This window comes from Sciurus vulgaris, assembly GCF_902686455.1.
Source record: "Sciurus vulgaris genome assembly, chromosome: X".
Lineage (NCBI taxonomy): Eukaryota > Metazoa > Chordata > Mammalia > Rodentia > Sciuridae > Sciurus > Sciurus vulgaris.
Window position 1 is genome coordinate 131593534 of NC_136471.1, and position 21756 is coordinate 131615289.

The following is a 21756-nucleotide window of genomic DNA, read 5'->3' on the forward strand; positions in this document are numbered from 1 at the left end:
TTTGGGTTTATATTTAGATTTTGACACAAGTCTGATGTTGAACATGGAGTTTTAGGGAAGCATTTGCTCCACTCCCCCCAACCTCCAAACACCCACTGCAGTCTGTCAGAAGTTTTAAGTAAGGTCTGTTTATTTAAATAATATTTAAACTTCTAAATATTTACTAGGAACATAAATAAGACAATTCAGGATCAAATAAAATGTTAATCTCATCAGCATTTACAGTGTACATTTCACATTTTGGTTTTGTAAATTTTACTTTTTTGGGGGGGCAGGTACCAGGTATTAAACTCAGGGGCTCTCAATCACTGAGCCACCTCCACAACCCTTTTCTGTATTTTATTTAGAGACAGGGTCTTACTGAGTTGTTTAGCACCTTGCTTTTGCTAAGGCTGGCTTTGAACTTGCCATCTTCCTGCTTTAATCTCCTGAACCTCTGGGGATTACAGGCATGTGCCACTTTTTACTTTTTATTATTTGCTACTAAGGATTTTTTAAAAATTTATTGGTTCTTTATAGTTATACATGGTGGTAGAATCCATTTTGATATAATTAAACAAGCATGGAATATGTCTTATACTAATGAATATCCCAGTACCTCTCCTTCCCCTTCCCTCCCCTGACCCAGGGCTCCCTCCCTCTATTGATCTTTCTGCCATTTACCCATAGTTATTTTTAAAAATAATTTCTTGTGGATGTACATGATGGTGAGGTTCACTAGTACTAGGGATTGAACCCTGGGGTGCTTTACCAACTGAGCCACATCCCCAGCCCTTTTTATTTTTTGTTTTGCGGTAGGGTTTCACTCGGTTGCTTAGGGCCTTGCTAAGTTGCTGAGGCTCGCTTCAGATTTGTGATTTTCCTGCCTCAGCCTCCTGAGTCACTGGGATTACAGGCACGTACCACCATGTCTGACAGATTTTACCTTTTAAATGATTTTTTGATGCATACAGAAGTGAATTGAGGAAGAACCTACTGAGCAACAGTTTTCAGGCAGACCCTGTACACATTCAATATGGATGAAATATGGACTCTTCCCTTATGGTGCTTAGGATTTGCTCAGTTTTACAGTGAATCTAACAGAAATACCTTAACAAATGTGGCAACTGCAGAATTTTCTTCCTAATCCTAAAATTCACTTTCCTTCTTATTGGTCAGAATAATGGAGACAGCATTTTTTTTTAATTTTCTTTGTTTTTTTATTGTAAACAAATGGGATACATGTTGTTTCTCTGTTTGTACATGGCGTAAAGGCATACCATTTGTGTAATCATAAATTTACATACAGTAATGTTGTTTGATTCATTCTGTTATTTTTTCCCTTCCCCCCACCCCTCCCACCCCTCTTTACCCTCTATACAGTACTTCCTTCCTCCACACTTGCCCCCCTCCCTAACCCTAACTCTAACCCTAACACTAACCCTTCCCTCCCCCCCATTATGTGTCATCCTCCACTTATTAGCGATATCATTCATCCTTTGGCTTTTTGAGATTGGCTTATCTCACTTAGCATGATATTCTCCAATTTCATCCATTTGCCTGCAAATGCCATAATTTTATCATTCTTTATGGCTGACTAATATTCCATTGTATATATATACCACAGTTTCTTTATCCACTCATCAATTGAAGGGCATCTAGGTTGGTTCCACAGTCTGGCTATTGTGAATTGAGCAGCTATGAACATTGATGTGGCTGTACCTCTGTAGTATGCTGATTTTAAGTCCTTTGGGTATAGGCCAAGGAGTGGGATAGCTGGGTCAAATGGAGGGTCCATTCCAAGTTTTCTAAGGAATCTCCACACTGCTTTCCAGAGTGGCTGCACTAATTTGCAGCCCCACCAGCAATGTTTGAGTGTACCTTTCTCCCCACATCCTCGCCAACACCTGTTGTTGCTCGTATTCTTGATAATCGCCATTCTAATTGGGGTGAGATGGAATCTTAGGGTGGTTTTGATTTGCATTTCTCTTATTACTAGAGATGTTGAGCATTTTTCCATATGTTTGTTGATTGCTTGTAGATCTTCTTCTGTGAAGTGTCTATTCATTTCCTTAGCCCATTTGTCGACTGGATTATTTGTGTTCTTGGTGTAGAGTTTTTTGAGTTCTTTATAGATTCTGGAGATAGTGCTCTATCTGAAGTATGATTGGCAAAGATATTCTCCCACTCTGCAGGCTCTTTCTTTGCATTGCTGATAGTTTCCTTTGCTGAGAGAAAGGTTTTTAGTTTGAATCTATCCCAGTGGTTGATTCTAGCTTTTATTTCTTGGGCTATGGGAGTCCTGTTAAGGAAGTCTGATCCTAGACCAACAAGGTGAAGATTTGGACCTACTTTTTCTTCTATAATCTGCAGGGTCTCTGGTCTGATTCTGAGGTCCTTAATCCATTTTGAGTTTAGTTTCATGCATGGTGAGAGATATGGGTTTAGTTTCATTCTGTTGCATATGGATTTCCAATTGGAGACAGCATTTTAATGCCAAATTATTGTTTCTATATCATACAATATTCTATTTGTCCAGTCTAAAGTCTGCCTTCTAGGAGGTTACTGATGGGTTCGTTCTTATGATAAAAGAAGAAATACAGATTATTTACAAAGCTACCTTGTCTGAAAGGGAAACATTAAAAGTGTTTTAGGCAAACAATTCCCTCAGTTCTTCTCAGAATGATATGTAAGTCTTTACATATGCTAATTTCTGTTATGAACCATCACAATTTTTATTCCTCCTTGCAATTAAGCATTACTATTATTCTTTTGAATGAGGAGATTGAGGCTGGAAAAGATGTATCAGAGGTGATGAGAGACTAGGCAAGTTTCCAATTTAGCCATTTTGGATACTTAATCCTCTGACTTTTCTTTCTACCGTAGCACATTATTTAGCCAATCACTGCTTCTATTTTTTTCCAACAGGAAAATTTAGACATGGATGAACATTAGACTTCCACTTCTCCTCATGTGATTCTTGACCAACCCATTATAGGAATAGAGGGGCACTGGAGATTTGGAAGCCCACAGTGAATGATCTAGATGTAGAATGGAAAGTTTGAAGCAGGTGAAACATCTACACCAGATGTGGGCATGTGTTGGTGGATATGCTAGGTTCTGAGTAAATCAGGTGGTGGAGCCCAGGAAGGTAGAGATCCTTAAGAAATGAACCACTGAGCAGGAGATAGCTAAAATCCTCCTGAGGGGCAGAACAGAGGTCAAAAGCTAGGGCATGTCTGGTAGGATTGATTATAGATTCCCAAAAGGTGAAGAAGTCACTCAGAACCCCAAGATTGGACATTCTTTGAGCTGATTATCACCCATCAGGGTCTTTGACTGGGGAGACAAATGTTGCCAGGATGTCACCTATCAGAATGGTTGTAGAGAAGTGAAGGTGTATTAGTTTACATTGCTGCATGACAAATTACCACAAATACATAGGTTAAAATAGCACCTATTAGCTGATGGTTCTGCAGGGTGGCCTGACTCTTTGCTCTGTGTGTCACAATGCTGAAAACAAGCTGTCAGCCAGATCAGGCTGCTATCTGGAGGCCCTGGGGAAGATCTGTTGCCAACCTCATTCAGGTTGTGGGCCGAATTCATTTTCAGGCAGTTTAAAGACTGAGCCCCTTGCTGGCTATCAGTGGGAGACCACTCTTTCTTCTTGGGGATCATCTGTATTCCTTCTTATGTGGCTGCCTTTACCCTGAAAGCATCAACAGCACATTGAGTCCTTTGGACACACAGCCTATCTCTAAATTCCTCTTGTACCATCAATCTCAGCTTTGAAATGCACAAGTGATGAGGCCACATGGATCATCTGTCTCCCTTCCTGGTGTCAACTGTTCCCCATAATGGAGAAAGCCATATCTCATTGTATTCACAAGTTCTGGGAGTCCAGGTAGATATCTTTGGGATGTCATTTTAGGAAGTTTGCCCATCACAGAAGGTGTTAAAGAGTTTCAGCTCCTACCTTGCTCCTTTGTGAACAATGTGGCCTGTGATGACAGCATTTTGTGGACATGGTCCACCTTCTGCTAGGGTTACAGGGTAGAAGAGAAATTGTGCCTTCTCATTTCTACAAGGAAATGTGCACTTTTTGCATTCTCTTCCCTCTTTGACCACCTCCAGGGTATTGCTGCCAAGAAGCACTGGAGGTTTGATGGTCCATCTGCTTGGGGCAAATGAAGGCTTTGGGGACAAGGCATGCTGGGGGCTCTGACAGCAGACAAGGACAGCACAGAACAAGAACTGGTAAATGTCAAAATGCAGATTCACTTGGTCTTTGCCTTTTCTTTCTCTTTTTATTTAATTTTGATTTATTGTACACAAATGGGGTACAACTTTTCATTTCTATGGTTGTACACGATGTAGAGTCATACCATTCATGTAATCATACATGTGCATAGGGTAATGATGTTTGTCTCATATATTATCTTTCCTTCCCCCGCCCCCTCCCCACCCCTCATTTCTGTCTACACAATCCATCCTTCTTCCATTATTCCCTTATCTCTCCTGCCCCCATTATGTATCATCAACCACTTATCAGAGAAATTATTTGGCCTTTGGTTTTTGGGGATTGGCTTATTTCACTTAGCATGATATTCTCCAACTCCATCTATTTACCTACAAATGTCATAATTTTATTCTTTATGGCTGAATAATATTCCATCGTGTATATATACCACAGTTTCTTTATCCATTCATCTATTGAAGGGCATCTAGGTTGGTTGCACAATCTGCCTATTGTGAATTGAGCAGCTATGAACATTGATGTGGCTGTATCTCTGTAGTATGTTGATTTTAAGTCCTTTGGGTGTAGGCCAAGGAGTGGGGTAGCTGGGTCAAATGGTGCTTCCATTTTAAGTTTTCTAAGGAATCTACTGCTTTCCAGAGTGGCTGCACCAATTTGCAACCCCACCAGCAATGTGTGAGTGTACCTTTTTCCCCACATCCTCACCAACACCTGTTGTTGCTTGTATTCTTGATAATCGCCATTCTAATTGGGGTGAGATGGAATCTTAGGTTAGTTTTGATTTGCATTTCTCTTATTACTAGAGATGTTGAACATTTTTTCATGTATCTGTTGATTGCTTGTAGATCTTCTTCTGTGAAGTGTCTGCTCATTTCTTAGCCCATTTATTGATTGGGTTATTTGTATTCTTGGTGTAAAGTTTTTTGAGTTCTTTCTAGATTCTAGAGATCAGTGTTCCATCTGAAGCGTGTGTGGCAAACATTTTCTCCCACACTGTAGGCTCTCTCTTCACATTGTTGATTGTTTCCTTTGCTGAGAAAAAGCTTTTTAGTTTGAATCTATCCCATTTATCGATTCCTGCTTTTATTTCTTGTGCCTTGTGAGTCATGTTAAGGAAGTCTGGTCCTAAGCCAATAAGGTAAAGATTTGGACCTACTTTTTCTTCTATTAGGTGCAGGGTCTCTGGCCTAATTCCTAGATCTTTGATCCATTGTGAGTTGAGTTTTGTGCATGGTGAGAGATAGGGGTTTAGTTTCATTCTGTTGCATATGGATTTCCAGTTTTCCCAGCACCATTTGTTGAAGAGGCTATCTTTTCTCCATTGCATGTTTTTGGCACCTTTGACAGTCTTTGCCTTTTCTGAGATGATTTGTTCATTGGTCTTCAAAACAGCCTCTTACCCAACATGTGCCTCCTAACCCAGATCCTAATGAGATTTTTTTCAAACAAGATTGATGCTATAGAGGTTTGCAACTTATTTCATTAGCAATTTCCCTGCATGGAACCTTTTCAAATATATTTTTCCAGTTCCACCCCCATGGAATTTTAATACCGTAACTATACTATATCAATTTATGTATATCTGTGATTTATACATGAAAGAGTAAGATTATTTGCCACTAAGAACTAATTTTCTACCTCTTGGGGGCAATATCACCCCCCACTGACAACATATGTTGTAATAGGGGGAAAGTGCTCTCATTTTAGTATTTATTAAATCTTTGGCTTGTATGGTCTATTTGATTTGGCAAGTAGCTGTAACACTTCAGTTGTACTAAAAGGTATTTAAGATTAATCTTGAGAAGTCAGAAGTCTGTGAACATGAAAAATCACCCAATATATTATATTAAAACTAATAGCTGGCAAAATAAAACATAAAGCATAGTCCCATTTTTTTGTTGCTATGATGTACAGAAAAATAACTGGAAAGATCAATCCACAGAAGGCTGCTTCTTAGTGGTTAGGTCCTCTAGGTGTTTTGCTTTTGGGGAATGTGATAAATGAATATATGTTACATTTTGTCAAGAAAAGACCTGTTAAACATGTTTGCTGTTCTCTTTGCCTTCAACGTTTAGGATGAATGGGAAGTGTAAACTCGATCATTCACGTGGAGCATAGAACTGTTTTACAGGGTCCATTCATGTAAAACTCTCTTAGATCTCTAGAGGGCTTCAAGCCTCAAAGTTTATTGTTGCATTCTTCTTAATTCTGGTTGAATGCATGTACGTTATTTTCTATAAAGAAACTACTAAAGTGTGTTCCTTCTCTTAAAACAAGGTTTTGGTGTCCCTAAGGCCCCCTTAGTCCTGTTTACTTTGGATATTTCAGGAATTACTGAAAGGTTTAACTGTGGTGAGACTTTAAGCCCTCTTTTTAAATTCATAAACCATCTCTAATCTTAGAAAAATGTCAGGTTACACTTTGGAGAGGTTTAGGAACTTGACATTGTGTAACCCAGTTGTGGTGGAGGCGGCTTCCATTCTGAGCACCTTGTTCCAATTTACATCAGGGGGAATTATATACAGGTCAGGGCTGAGAGCAGGTTATAATTAATGGGGTGGACAAGTGGATTTTTAGTGTTTCATAAAATGAAATGGAAATCACATGTGCTTGGAGCTGTTTTGTTTTTTTAAATATTTACATTTATTCTAGTAAACATTAATTATAACTGATATATTTCTCCTATGAACTCACTAACTGGAAGGTCACAAGCCATTGTTTGCCAAGTGGAAAAGATGGATGACAAGCTAGTTATAAAAAATAAGAGTACTGGGTGGGGGTATTGGTGAGAAGACTCATGGAAATATCCAATCTTAGGTTTTTCTCCTAATTTTCTCTTGTGTTTAAAGAACCCACTTACCAATATGATCCAGATGTCTGTCCTTCGAAGAGAAATGAGGAGTGGTTAGCATGTGACATTCCTGAATGACTCCTGTTGCAGAACAATGGACCAATGCTTAAACTCTTAGTGTTTACTAAATTAAAGTTTAGAAGTAGTAGAAGTGCCACCAAAATATGCAGACTCCAAATTTTCTTTACATTCATATATCAAAAAATTTCTGACTCTTTGAGAGTGTAACAGCTACATGTTTTGTAACTTTTTTTTTGCCATGCTGGGAATTGAACCCAGGGGTGTTTTACCACTGAGCTCCATCCCCAGATCTTTTCATTTTTTATTTTGAGACAAAGTCTTGCTTAGTTGCTTAGGGCCATGTTGCTGAGGCTGGCCTTAAATTTGTAATCTTCCTGCCTCAGCCTCTCAATTCACTAGAATTACAGGTGTGTACCACTATGCCCGGCTATTTTGTGACTCTTAAAAGAGATTGTCAGGAATCATAAAAACTATTCTAAAACTGGACTTAACACATGCCAGCCTGAGTGGCCCTGGGCAGGATCCCTTTATTCTGAGTTCGTTTCCTCAGCATGGGTGGACTGATACCTGCTACTTAGGGTTTGGGTAGGATTAGAGTTAATTTGTATGATGTACCTAAAAATTGTAGGTAGTAAAAGAAATGCTGACTATGGTTAGTTGAAGAAATGATCCAGAAAAAGGAAATTCAACGGAAGGCTTATGTAAATCAGTCACATGTCAACCATTTGGGTATTGGGAATTCATTCTTTATTTTGCCTGCACGTCTCCACTCTCCAAATCAATATTATTTCAATGAAGTCAGTGTTTCTTTATATATACATATTCTTTGTTTTATGCAGTGAAGAATCAATATAATATAAGCACCCTACTTTCTCAGGTTTAACAGTTACTTATGTAATGGATCATGAGACTTTTTGTCTTTTTAAAGGAAGGTATTTAAATATTTAAAGAAAGGTGAGTTTCCCACAGGGTTAGCAGGTAACAATCTGTAGTACCCCCTCATGCAGCTTCTGGGATTGAGTCAGAAGAGTGGCCATTCATTTTAAATGAGCTAAGGCTACTTGTCCAGATTCTTGGCCCCAGTATGCCATATGCATCCAGTTAACCTAGAAATCACTCTTGGTGTCAGATGGTGGAGTCCAGACACCCTCGATACCTTGACCCCACTTAGGAGCATTCCAGTTTAGAAAGTGTCTTCAGAACTCTCTAAGGTGTTTTGGTATTAATAGTCCCTGAGGATTCCTTAAACAGAAAAATTACCCAGTCTTTCCGTTCACTACCCTTCTTCAGGACATTTGGTGGAAAAATACTGAGAGAAGACAGGGCAGATAGAAGGATAAAATGAGCAAGAAGAAAAACCAACTGGCACTGTCTTTGCAATATTTATACTGAGTTATATATTGAGATCTAAAATGCATATTCAATACCCCACACTTTTGTGTCCCAGATATATTAGTTGATAAAATTAACACATGAATAGATATGTAGGCTTTATCTTTGAGTGTAACAACCGTGTCATTTTCAAAATAGTCATTCTTCAGAAATACTAATACTACCACTAAGTTTAGCATCACTGATTTCCCTATAAAATCTTTTGTGGATCTATCTATAATATAAGTCTGGTGTAGCTGATTCCTTCAACTGCATTCAGCCTTTTTGGAAATCTTTGTGAAAACCCTACTGTGTGCCCAGTAGCTAACAGAGTTCCTGGCACATAATAGGACCTCAAAATAAATTTGCTTAGTGCTGCTTTTGGGGATGAGGGCAGATAATGCCTGTACCGCCCCCAAAGATGTGTGTATTCATGTGAGTGGAGATGGGGGGAAGGAAGGGAGAGAGGGAGGTGGAAAGAGAGAGAGAGAGAACGAACACGAGTCCCAGTGTTATCTTTCTATATACAATACAAACTACTTGGAACAGTAAAGTTGGAAGTGATCTTATCTGATATTTTCCCAGTGTCCTAACTTGTATTGACAGGAATTTCTTTTACGATAATCTTCATGAAAGGGCAGGAAACCCGATGTAAGGCTAGAGGTCTCTCTTGGGCAATCGTTTGATTCAATATGGTGTTGTTATTAGGAAGTTCAAGGGGTATAGAATAAATTTATGTGAGAAATTGGAATGGGGAACCCAAGTGAGGACTGGCCTGGTTGTGACTGCACTGTGAAAGAGGACTTCTGGGTCAATCTTGAGCTTCCAGTGTGTTCCATTAGTAAACCTAAACTCTAGCACTTTCTTAGTAAGTTGAAATATATGAAAATGTTATATGGTCTTTAATTTGTGCTAACAAAATTCATTAGAAGTACTAAAACCCTTGTTCATTTTCCACACCTAGTAAACATCAGGTAGAAAAAAATTTTTTTTTACAAATTTCCTTTAACATACAGACAAGCCTCACCTTATCCCAAATTGCCCCCCCATCAAAATCTTTATTAATCAGTTTTGTATATTATGCAAAATACAAGGAAGAAGGTGATTTTGTGAATGAAAGTAAAAAAATTATGACCATGGATACATTCAAGTCAATCTCCTAAATCAAATGAAAAAAGATCTTTCTAATGATGATCTCAAGGAAAAATAAAACTTGGAATCATCTAAGAACATTTAAATTAGATGTAGTGTGTGCTTTGTAAGTATGCAAGTAAAGTGGGCGGATTCAAGCATTTTAGAAAATTTTTATAAGGATACTTTAAAAAGATGTTCTATTTGTGATTCAGTTAACCAGAAAATTAAATTAACCAGAACTCTCAAATTTCCTGAGAATTTCAATTAATGGAGGTTTCATTGTACTTTTATTGTCATCTTAGTTCCCACATGAAAATTAATTCCATTTTCTGACCTAGTTCTTAGAGGGTGTTTAGTATAGTCATCATCGTGAAGGAACGGGACAGCAATGGCTTTTTGTTTTGAAATTTAGTTACTACTATTGAGAGAAAAAGAGGAGTGGGGGAGCAAATTTTCCCTGACAAAGGTGTTCAAAGACACATAAACAGTGTGTGCTCTCACTGTGATCTGACTTCCATTGTCCTCTTTCCAGTCACTCTTCCCCTTTCAAAATTGGCCATTTAGAACTGAAAAGTATTTTCCTAGAAATAGAGCACTGCTTTCTACGTGGTTTATTAAAGTGATAGTCAGAAGGAAATGCACCATGGTCCATGGTAAAAAATAATCTCTATATAATATGATAATGTTTTGCTCAAGTTAACCAGAATGCGAGGTGAAAAACTCAAGTAGCAGAGAGACCAGATGGTCTTTTTTTTCATATAGTTACTTAAGCAGCAATTTTCCCTGATTAAGAAAACATTGCTCTTAATTTTCATTCAGCAGTTTTGAGAGACTGTTTAATGGACACACACACACACACACACACACACACACACACACCCTGTTTTCATTCAGCCAAGTGATGATTTGTGCTAGTGTAAGCTAGATTCTGCTGCTGAGAATGTGAAGTCTTAATGATGAAGAAGAAAATGGATTCCCAAGTCTCAGCTTTAAAAGAACTTGCAATTTGCCCACTCCCCTAAAGACCCTCATCATTACCATATCCATCTTATTGTTGTAAGGTCTGGTGTTTTGTTTTGTTTTCTTTTGATAGCCTAAAATGAAAGAAAGGCTGTGTACCACAGTGGCTAACTAGGGTTTTGTGAGATACAGGATAGACCCAGGGGGAGAAAATAGAGGTTTTGGAGTTCAGCGCCCTAGGGGGTTAATGTGCATAAAGCGCCTGCTCCAAAGGACTTGAGCTTAATCCTCAGAGCTGCCAGTCAGGATCAGGATGAAGAAGCACCCATGCAAAGAATTGCTTCTGGATGCTGATAGGCAAGGGTGGGAAGGGGGATTGGAGCACCCCTCTTTGGACCAGTGATGCTTTGGTAGTTCATGTTCCAGAGACGTTAACTGGCAGTAGCTCAGGCACAACAAAGCTCCCTTCAGGGATGTCACCAGCATTCCTGCCATCATCTGGCACCCTTTGCCCAGCACCCCAGGAGTGAGCAATTTCCCAGTTGTATTCCAAGGAAGAAAATGACTAAAGTTGTGAAACTAAATATTTGCTTCCATGTAAAAAAGAGAGTCACTTGGAGGAATTTGGAATGGAAAGAAGAGATTTAGACAACTGGTAGAACTGTTTGGAACTGTGCCTTGAATCACAGCACCCCTATTGATTTAAATAACGACAAGCAAAAGAAGCTAGATAATAAGAGATAACTGGACTAAGCTTTACCATAAAGATGATAAATCAATCATAAAAATTGTTTTCAAAATACAGTGTTTTGGGCTGGGGTTGCGGCTCAGTGGTAGAGAGCTTGCCTGGCATGTGTGAGGCACTGGGTTCAATTCTCAGCACCATATATAAATAAATGAATAAAATAAAGGTCTATTGACATCTAAAAAATATTTTTTAAAAAATACAATGTTTTTCCATATAATTTTGTGATACTTTCTTACCAGTTAGCATTCATATTTATTATAAAATAAATATAATTCTGTTTTAAAACATGTAGCCACCTCACTGTGCTTAAAGCTAGACGTTTTTTGCAAGCGAATTTTTAAGCCCTAGATTGCATCTCAAGTACTAAGTCCTCTCAATTTTACCTTTCCTTATGTTTAAAAAGTCAGTTTCTTATCTATTTTGACTCAGTGAAAGGATAAAATGTACAGGATGAAATGCACACTTAGAATGCATTTCAATGAAAGGATCAGATGCTTAAACTACAACTTTTCTTTAAATCACAAAAAGCAGTCATATAAAACACAAAGCAAAATACCCTTAAGCCAAGTCCCTAAGATAGTACCTTTTTATATTTTAAATTAACATCTTATATTCATGTTTTACAAGTTAACATTTATAATTTCTCTTAAAGATAGAACAAGGAAACCTTTTTCACTCCACTTTTCCTTTTCCTTCCCCTCCTCCCTTACCTCTGATCCCCTGCTTCTTCTCTACCATTCTCCCTTTTATTTTTATGAGATCCCCTTGTTTTTACTCCTTTTTTCTCTCCTGTTTCCACATATGAGAGGAAACATTTGACCTTTACTTTCCAAGTCTCGCTTCTTTCACTTAGCGTGGTGTTTTCCAGTTCCATCCATTTACCAGGAAATGACACAATTTCATTCTTCTTTATGGCTGAGTAAAACTCCATTGTATAAGTATACCACATTGTCTTTACCCATCCATCTGAAGGAAACATTTTGATAACACAAGAAAATTTCAGAATTTAGCCTGTCCTAAGAGTATGTTTTAAAAATCATTAGGAGTCTCATAGTCTTTAGCAGATTTGTTCTCATAGATTACAAAATTGTTAATATACTCTTTTTGTAGAAGTATTGAGTCTCCAAAAAGGAAATTTTAATCTTGATTTTTAGACGAGGATATCTTGGTTTTTAGACCAGGATATCTTTAGGTGGGTCTCAGAAGTAGTCTCAAAAGACTACTTGTTTATAAACCCCTCAGTTCACCTGCCACTCTGTCCTCCCTGAAACCTCATCTGCTTCACTATAGAGGAACATGTACCCTCCACCCAGTCTTCCCAAGCCCTTTCCTTGGCCTTTGCTTACCTACAGTGTCACCTGTGTTGTCCTACAACAATTGCCTCTGTAGTTATCTTCTAACCCATTATTAAAGATATGGGCTCTAAAAATCACAACTGAACCACTATGGAAATTTTACCTAACCAGTAAATTCTTTGAGATACTTTTTGCCATTCTCAGCAGGATACCAACTGAAGCTGTCAGGTAACTTGTCCTTCCAGTCTCAACTCATCTTTGGTAATTGTACTTAGCCATCAACCCCAGGACTATTCCCCCATTTCCTGCCTTTTCCTTCCTAAAATTTCCTCTTCTAGGAAGACAAAAGCAAGTTAGGAAGAAAAGACAAAACCAATGACTCTTCCATTATCTCTATTCATTTCCTTCCTATCCTTTTCTGTAACCTTAACTGCATATCTATGGTCATTTCGACTTTGGGAGAACATCCTAAAGTCAAACATTTAGACATTCAGGTAATTCTGAGTCCTATATGCTATGGTTTGAATGTATCCTCAAAATTCATGTGTTAGAAACTTAATCCCTAGTACAGTGGAGTTGGAATGTGGGGCCTCTTGGGGGGCATGAATGGATCAATGTTGCTATCAAAAGGGTTTGCAGAAGTGGGTTTTCCATCTTCTCTTCTTTTACCATGTAAGGATATAGTGTTCCTCTCTTACAGAAGACAGCCTTCTGGGCACCATCTTGGAAGTGGAGAAATAGGACCTTGACCTGCAGGAACCTTAGTCTTGTTCTTGCCAGCCTCTAGAGTGAGAAAGAAATTTCTGTTCTTTTTTTTTGAGGGAGTGTACCAGGGATTGAACTCAACAGAACTCGACCACTGAGCCACATCCCCAGCCCTATTTTGTATTTTTATTTAGAGATGGTGTCTCATTGAGTTGCTCAATTGAGTTGCTCACCTTGTTGTTGCTGAGGCTGACTTTGAATTCACAATCCTCCTGCCTCAGCTTCTGGAGCCACTAGGATTACAGGCATGTGCCACGACGCCCAGTGAAATTTCTGTTCTTTATACCTTAACAAGTCTCAGGTATTCTATTATGGCGGCACAGAGTGGACTAAGAGACAATAGTTCCTGCCTTTTTGGCCACTAAATCTTCCTCTCAAAATTCATTGCTGGAATATATAAAGAGGTTACTGTTTTTCAAAAATTCATCACATTTCCTTTTCAGATAAGAAATAGTAAAAGTCAGATTTTTAATGCCTATGAGAAAGAAATCTATCCTTGAGGATATCTGAAACTAAATATTTAATAACTTGAGAAATTAAATCATAACTCTCTGCTTAAGTCCTGGAAAATCTTGTACTGAGATTAACATGTTCTTTGCTTGTTTATTGGCAGGAAAAAAGCCAAACTGTCAAGAGAGCTATGCAAATATGAAGCACCTCCTTGCTAAAATAGACCACAATCACCCATATACCTTCTTTCATGCCATCTTTTTCATTTTTCATTTTACATATGGATCTTTGGAATTATCATATTTTATGCATTTATTTTTTTCATTTCATTAAAATGGAAACTCTCTAAGAATAAGCATTTATTCTCCTATCTACCATCACATTCTTGGTGCTCAGAGTAGCTCCTGGCACATAGGACTTAAAATATAATCTATGCAATGAAAGAATATTGGAAGAAATGACCTTTTAGATTTTACTGTAAAAGAAGTAGTTCTAAAATTTTAAGAATGCTTAAAGAAAGTCAAATTGATATACATGCAAGATTATTAATGCCATAAAAGTAACAAAATCAGCTTATTTATCCAAACTCTTAAAATGACTTTAGGATCAAAGTGAAGAGCTGAAGTTCATACCACACCCAGGTTGATTTGGGCCTAAGAAGGAAATTGATAATTGCACTTATTTATTTGGGTAAAGTCTGTGAATGGGCCCACCTTGCTCTCTTGTAGTTTCCTATGATGTTAGGGTAAGAGGGATGAAGAACTTGGATACTGGGGTAAAGAACACCTCATCACTTTCTTGGAAGCTCCTTTTACCTCTGGTTTTCCATGAGTCATGGGATATTCAACACCAAGTTAAACTCTGCCTCTACCACAGCCACTAGAAAGCCACCCCACTGGTAATCTGATTTCTAGTTACCCCCATTGTTCTCACCCTTAGGAGGAGGCAGGAATTGTGTATATTTCAAAGTAATTCTCCATAGTATTCCTTTCCTTTTCCCTTTTTCCTTTTTTCTTTCCTTTCCTTACCTTTCCTTTCCTTTCCTTTCCTTTCCTTTCCTCTCCTTTCCTCTTTCCTTTCCTTTCCTTTTCTCCCCCACCACCTCTCTTTTACTTGGTACCAGGGATTGAACCCAGGGGCACTTAAACATTAAGCCACATCCCTATCATCCCTAGCCTGTTTTTAGTTTTTATTTCGAGACAGAGTCTTGCTAAGTTACCTAGGGCCTCACTAAGTTGCTGAGGCCAACGTGAACTTGTGATCCTCCTGCCTCAGCCTCTTGAGTCGCTGTGATTATAGGCATGCACCATCATACCCAGCTGGATCTCTCGTTTCTGTACCTCTTGGGAGCTGAGGTATTGATGGCCTTTTTTCTAGACTGTTTTTTTCAAAGGTGTTTTTACAGCAGACAGACTTGGAGGCTAGATATAGTATGTCCTTACTAGGTGTGGAGGTTTGCTTAACCCACAACAAAAGATTCATATTTCCCAAGCTCGGGGTGGCTCAACTGTGATGCAGTCCCCTGTGATATGCACCTGGGATGCTACATGGTTCTTGGGGATCAGGTGAACCAATGAGAACATGAATCACATACCACTTGTGCCCTAAGTAAGAACATTCTTTTTCTTTGTTTAAGGAGTCTGGTGTCTTCTACCAAAGTCCATGTAATTGGTGGGATAACTGGTTAGCTTATAAGTAGAAAAAATCTGAAACTCTTCTCTGTTTTCGATGGTCTTATATGCCCCACATATGTCAGGGTTTCTTATTTCTTGCAAAATAAATCGTGATGAAGGATGACCTTCATTGGGGAGCAGAGAAGTGAAACTTCAATATTATGGTGGGAGTTATAGCAGTATTGAATAGAGGTATCTCAAAGGCTGGAAATAGATGAAACTGCCCATATGAAGACAATTATTAGACTGTCATTAGTGTTAAAAATAGAAATGGTACATATTTTCTTCACGTAAGACACTCTGTGAACGTTAATGAGAAAACAAATGGATTGATACATTTTCTGCTTCCAAAAATAACTTGAAGAGCTTTCCAATAAAAAATACAGATAATGAATTTATTCAATGAGCAGAAAGAGGTGATTCAGGACATGAGGGGAAGAGGGACGAGAGAATGACAATTTTGTCAGGCAATTTTAAAACTTTGCCTTACTTAATCCTCAAAAGACACTTTGAGATCACTCTCATTGTCCATGTTTTACAGATAAGGAAACTACATATAAGATATGAATAGTATCTGTGAGCAGGAGATATGTAGAATATCAGGCTCCTATCACCTTTGCAAGGAAATGACAGAGCCAGGGGTTGAACTGAGGTTTATCTGGATGCAAGGTAGACAGTTCTTTACATGACACCTCATTGACAGTGTTGGCCCAAAACTAGACTAAGGACATTTAGGCCCCTTAGTTTAGGGCTTAGTCGCATGTTTCTGACAGCACACCAAGGAGGAAGCTAAATGAAATTCATTAGCAGAGAACTTTCTGTAGTCCTTTAGTCATCTGACAACAGAAAGGACAGAATTAGGAAAGGAAAAAAAGAAAAGTAGCTGAATCTAGAGAAAAGAAAATAGATGAACCTTTTTGATGCAGTGCAAGATGCAATATACTATTTACTTTTTGGAAACTCCTTTACTTTAGAGACTTCTATGATAACAAAAATAATAAAATATTATGTACTAAGTCCACTAAACTACACACACTCAGATGATGTCTTATTAAATGAATCACGACCCTATCAGCTTTCACAGAATTTGCATCTGAAGAAAGGTGTAAGTGCACTCTGATGTTGCAAAACCAGTACACTTTGTTAATATTAACATCTTACTTTACTACGATTTGTTTCCCAACATAATACCCATTACACAGTTTCCCTGGGGACTTAAAATTTTTTTTTGTACTGGGGATTGAACTGAAGGGTGCTCTACCACTGAGCTTCATCCTCAGCCCTTTTTATTTTGAGAGAGAGTCTTCCTATATGCTCAGGCTGGCTTCAAACTTGTGATCCTTTTGCCTCAGCTTCCTGAGTCACTGGGATTACAGTCATATGTCCCACTGTGCCCAGCTTCTTGGGGATTTTTGAAAACTCAATTTATTAAAGATTATATTTAAAGTATAAGTTAGAGTATGCTATGAATGGAGAGAGTTTTTCTTGTTTTACTTTTGTTGAATTCAATTTCCTTAGGATTGCATACTGTTAGCTCAGTTATTTAGTAAAACCAATATTTTATTTTAGATAGGGCAAAATATAGATGCAGAAATTTCAAGAAATTGCTCATGGGTTGAAAGGGTAGTGATTTAATATATTTGAAAGCAGTTCTAATTTTATATTACTTTCAGTTGTGTGCCTTTGTTCATGCATGTGTATGTCTGTATGTGAGTGATAACTTAATTTTATTGCCCCACATGTAGATCTGTGCTGTGATCTGTGCTGTGTGGAAAAACTATAGTTCATCCATTAGCATTTAAATGTGGCAAAAGTATTTTTTTGTGAATTTTCTCCTGAGAAGCCTCCTGCCTTTGTTCTGTACAGATGCTCAGTATGCTTCTTTCATGTGGTGCCTTACAATAACAACTCAGAACAAAAGAATCGCTCCTCTTTTGGTTGCCTTTTAAAAAAAAGACTTACATCCCCTGACCGTAGGGCTTCAGTGACCACGGGAAATGTTTAAAGTATGTTCTTCATAATAGTTAACCAGGAATTGTGAAGAAAGGTTAGTTTTCTTTATTTTTTAAGATCATGAAGTAGCTTCAGGCTATTGTGACCATGAGTTTTTTGTGTATGGCTAACTTTGAAGTTGAGGAGAAAAAGCTATTTTCTTTGAGAGAATTTCCCAGTCTGCTCCTACATTAGAAATCAGTTGCTCTCTAACATTGTCATTACCCCCAGTCACAAGACAGGAATATGTGTTCTTGAATTGTAAGCTTTCCACTGTTCAGAGGATGATGTTACATTGAACATCATCAGCAACTATTTATCAATGCAATTTGCTCCTTGTGAATAAATGGGAAGGTAGAATATGTTCTTCAGCACATAATCTACTTGTTGTAAAAATCCTACTCAACCAGTATGTCTTTCAAATAATATTGATTTCTTATATCATTTTGCACATTTCCACATAGCCTTTTCCACATATGAGCAGGCAATTGATTTATAAAATAAATACAAATTATCTACAGACTTTTGTTCTTATATAGAGAATGGAATGTTCCTGTAATAAAGGAGGACTGTTCAAACTGAGGAGTTTGTGAAGAGTGATGTTATGAAGTCCCAAGTAATTGTGAAAACATGCTTATATATATGCGTGTGTGTATGTGTATGAGTGTTTGTACATGTAGGTATTTATATGTGCTTATGATACCCATTCCATTGTGAACATGTAGGATTTTTTTTTTGGGGTACTAAGGATTGAACCCAGGGGTGCTTAGTCATTGAGCCACATCCCCAGCCTTTTTTTATTGTTTTTATTTTGAGACAGGGTCTTTCTAAGTTGCATAGGACCTCACAAAATTGCTGAGGCTGGCTTTGAACTTGTATTCTTCCTGCCTCAGCCTCCTGAGCTGCTGGGATTACAGGTTTACACTATTGCATCCAGTTTAAACATGTAGGATTTAGGAAGGATTCTGTGAATGTGTATAAAAATGCCTACTCAACTATAACTATATGTGGAAGAGCACTCAGGGAAGGCAGCGTTATGTGCTTTTTCATCTGTGGGTAGTTTCAAAGGAATTAGCAGCTTACATTTCTGTGACTGCCACGCTGTTAGTCTGCTCCCTTGGAGTGCTGAATTAGACTTATGCCAGGAGACTAGGTGTGACATGTTCTCTCTCTTGTCCTCTCTCTTGTCTGCTGTTGCTGCTTTCAGAACCAAATTCTTGCATGACAGCCAGTATAGCATAGACCTGGAAGACATCAGTCATTATCAATATAATGTAAAATAGCTCCCATTTACCTTTAAAACTGGCTGCTTTATTCTTTTAAAATAAATAATAAAAGACATGAAATGCCTGAGACCTTTTGATGGTTGGAAATTTCTTATCAAAGATGTTAGATTACGTTCTTAAAAGATTAAAATAATTATTGTTTTACTTTTGAGAGATATAGTGTTTGTTTCTGGACATTTCAACTTGGAATGCTTAGGCTAATTTTTCATTACAGTACCAAAATATGAACAAGTTAAGCCAGTCTATAAATTTTTACAATGTTTTTATTTTGGGTGGGTAGTGGGGAGAGTGGTATTGGGGATTGAACCCAGGCCTGGTGCATGCTAGCTAAGCACTCTAACACTGAGCTACATACCCAATCTGATACTTTCAATGTTGTTTTTAAAAAGGCAGTTTTTAAAAAATGTATTGATAGAAAGTACTTTAAAATTCTACTTGATGATATATACATGTATATATGCATGTCATTTCCCTAGACGATGAGATTTCTTAAGGAAGTCATTTATATGTGAAATTGAGTAATCCTTGTATTGTTAAAAGTTATGAAGAGACATAAGCTGAGAAAATATATGCTTGCAATTTTATGTCCTGACATGTGAAGCACTCTTTGGTTTATTGTGAGGTGTTGCAATGGCATGAAAGTAGGTGCTACAATGTACAAAGTGGACAACACTAGGAAGCAGTTTTTGCCTCCTGCTTCCCCTTAATCAAGAAAGTTCCTTAAAAACCTTTATGGTGCCCAAATGTCTAGAGTATAAATTGAGTTGTGCAGTTATTTTTTTATACTTTCCTGATGATTTACTTTAGCTGCAGTTTCTTGTCTTGCATGGTGATAAGCAACATCCTTCAAAGAACTGCAGTGCAGGACAAAAGTGTTTGTTTTTTTCTTTTGGAGAACCTACTTCCCTTTCTTCCTTCAGATCAAATTTTAAGCAATTACTTTCCATTCTCAATATACCTTTTTTCATTCTGGAGACTAAAATCAAGATTTTGGACTTATTACAGTTTATTTTAAAAACACACACACACACACACACACACACACACACACTCAAACACATTTTTTTGTTTCTTTGGAGATAGGGTCTCACTATGTCCTGGCTGACCGCAAACTCCTAAACTCAAGCAATCCTCCTGCCTCAGCCTCCCTAGTAGCTGGGAATACAGATATATTAGTTGTATATATAGTTGGCTTTCCATATATGTGTGTTCCATATTTGCAGATTTGACCAAACTTGAATCAAAAAATGTGAAAAATTCATCTGTATTGCACACTTACTGATATTTTTCTTGTCATTTTTCTCCAAACGATACAGTATAGCAGCAACTTACATAGCATTTACATTGTGTTCGGTATCATAAGTAATTATGAGATGACTTAAAATACGCAAGAGGTTGTATGTGGATTATATGCAAATACTGTGCTGTTTTTGTTTGTTTGTTTGTGGTACTGGGGATCGAACTCAGGGCCTTGTGCTTGCAAGGCAAGCACTCTACCAGCTGAGCTATCTCCCCAGCCCTACTGGGCTGTTTTATGTAAGGAACTTGAGCATCTGCAGATTTCTGTATCCTAAGGAAGTGTTCTGGAACTAATCTCAAGTGGATACCAGAATAAGGCTGTATACACAGATGTGTATATATGTGATATGTATGCATAATATATATATATATATATTATGTATATAGTAAAGGTAAAACTTGTTTGTGTCTATACATGTTTCATAGCATGTATCTTTTCAATTGCTTATCAGGATGATCCATTGCAATTTAACTGTGTTTCTGGAAGAAAAGATGACTTTGGTTTATTGTTTCTGTATAGGAGATTGTTCTCCTGGATATAAGTTGCAAAAACTTCTTTCAGAAGTTATTCTTTAATTCAGAAGGTAAAGGCACAAAATAATGAGCATAGTGTTTTTAAAATGAACAAAGCAGTATCCAGAGCATAATGTCATAATGTACTCAGTAGGATGCCAGAAGGACACAAATGCAAAGGGCGAAAGCATTCCCACCACAGGAGCTGGGTTGGACCGCTCCCGTTGGCAGCACTTGAGAGCTGGAATCCAACCTTCCACTGCAAGACCATGTCCAGTTGGCTGAGCTGCTGCTGATCCATGTAAGCAGTGAGAGTACAGATCCCAGTGCCAAGTCATCATTTTTTTGGATCAAGCAGTGGGTGTTGACCTGACCTGAGCTGCCGTTTTATTTGGTTTCAGTTGAGCATCAAGTGGGTGAGGGGATAGGGAAAGTGCGGCGGGGGCCGTAGAAAAGGCAGTCGATTCTTCAACTCGGGCAACCCTGGCGGAGTGGATGAGGTGGAGCTGGCCTTCCTGGAATTGTTGGGCCGATTTTCCTGTTGTGTTTCACTGTCGAAGCTCTCACAGACACACGGGACTGCTCCAGCACTGCCTGCCACCCACCGTCTGGTCTCGGTGGCCTGTCTGTCATTTCGTGGGTCCCCATCCTCTGCCTACGGCGATGTTTCTTCAAAAAGAACTAGTGTGCAGTCCATTGGTGGGTATTCAAGGGGATCTGTTTGTCAGAGTCTCGAGAGGTGCTCAAAGAACTAATAAGGACCAGGGTACTAGTTCCTGTTTTTAGCCTGTTTATCAGTCTGTCAAAGGAACGAATGGCACTTCTGAGTCTGTCGGGGGTTTCTTGCTATTCAGACAGAGCGGGATAGGGCAGTGGTTCCTGGAGGAATCTGGATTGTTCTTTTTCATTGCCATTTGTCTTTTGCTTGTTTGCTTGTGTAAATGAACCTCCATAAGGAGTATTTAAGCATCCTGTTAAGTAAATTTGGAAGACCAGCTTTCAATTAAAATAACCAGACTGTGTGACCCAGCTCCCATTTCCCCTTGATTTTGATCATTAAAGCCTTCATATCCCCACAGACATCTGCCATGCTTCGAAGTGATTCTTTTTCAGGAATGTTCATTCATTATTAATCAGGTTGCATGGTCAGGCGAGTGTGTG

The 21756-nt window shown here is 38.2% G+C and overlaps 1 protein-coding gene across 6 annotated transcripts in view; it reads left to right on the forward strand.

Moving 5' to 3' along the window:
- Positions 1-21756, forward strand: part of MID1 (midline 1) — a 359879-nt gene that overhangs the window by 222523 nt on the left and 115600 nt on the right. The window contains exon 1 of one of the 6 annotated variants that reach the window (XM_079123169.1): positions 4114-4236. The exons of 4 other annotated variants lie outside the window; for them this stretch is intronic. The gene's annotated coding sequence lies outside the window, so the exon portion shown is untranslated. Of the gene's footprint in view, positions 1-4113; positions 4237-21066; positions 21295-21756 lie in introns of those variants that run through there. One more of the 6 variants, XM_079123167.1, reaches the window with a different exon arrangement.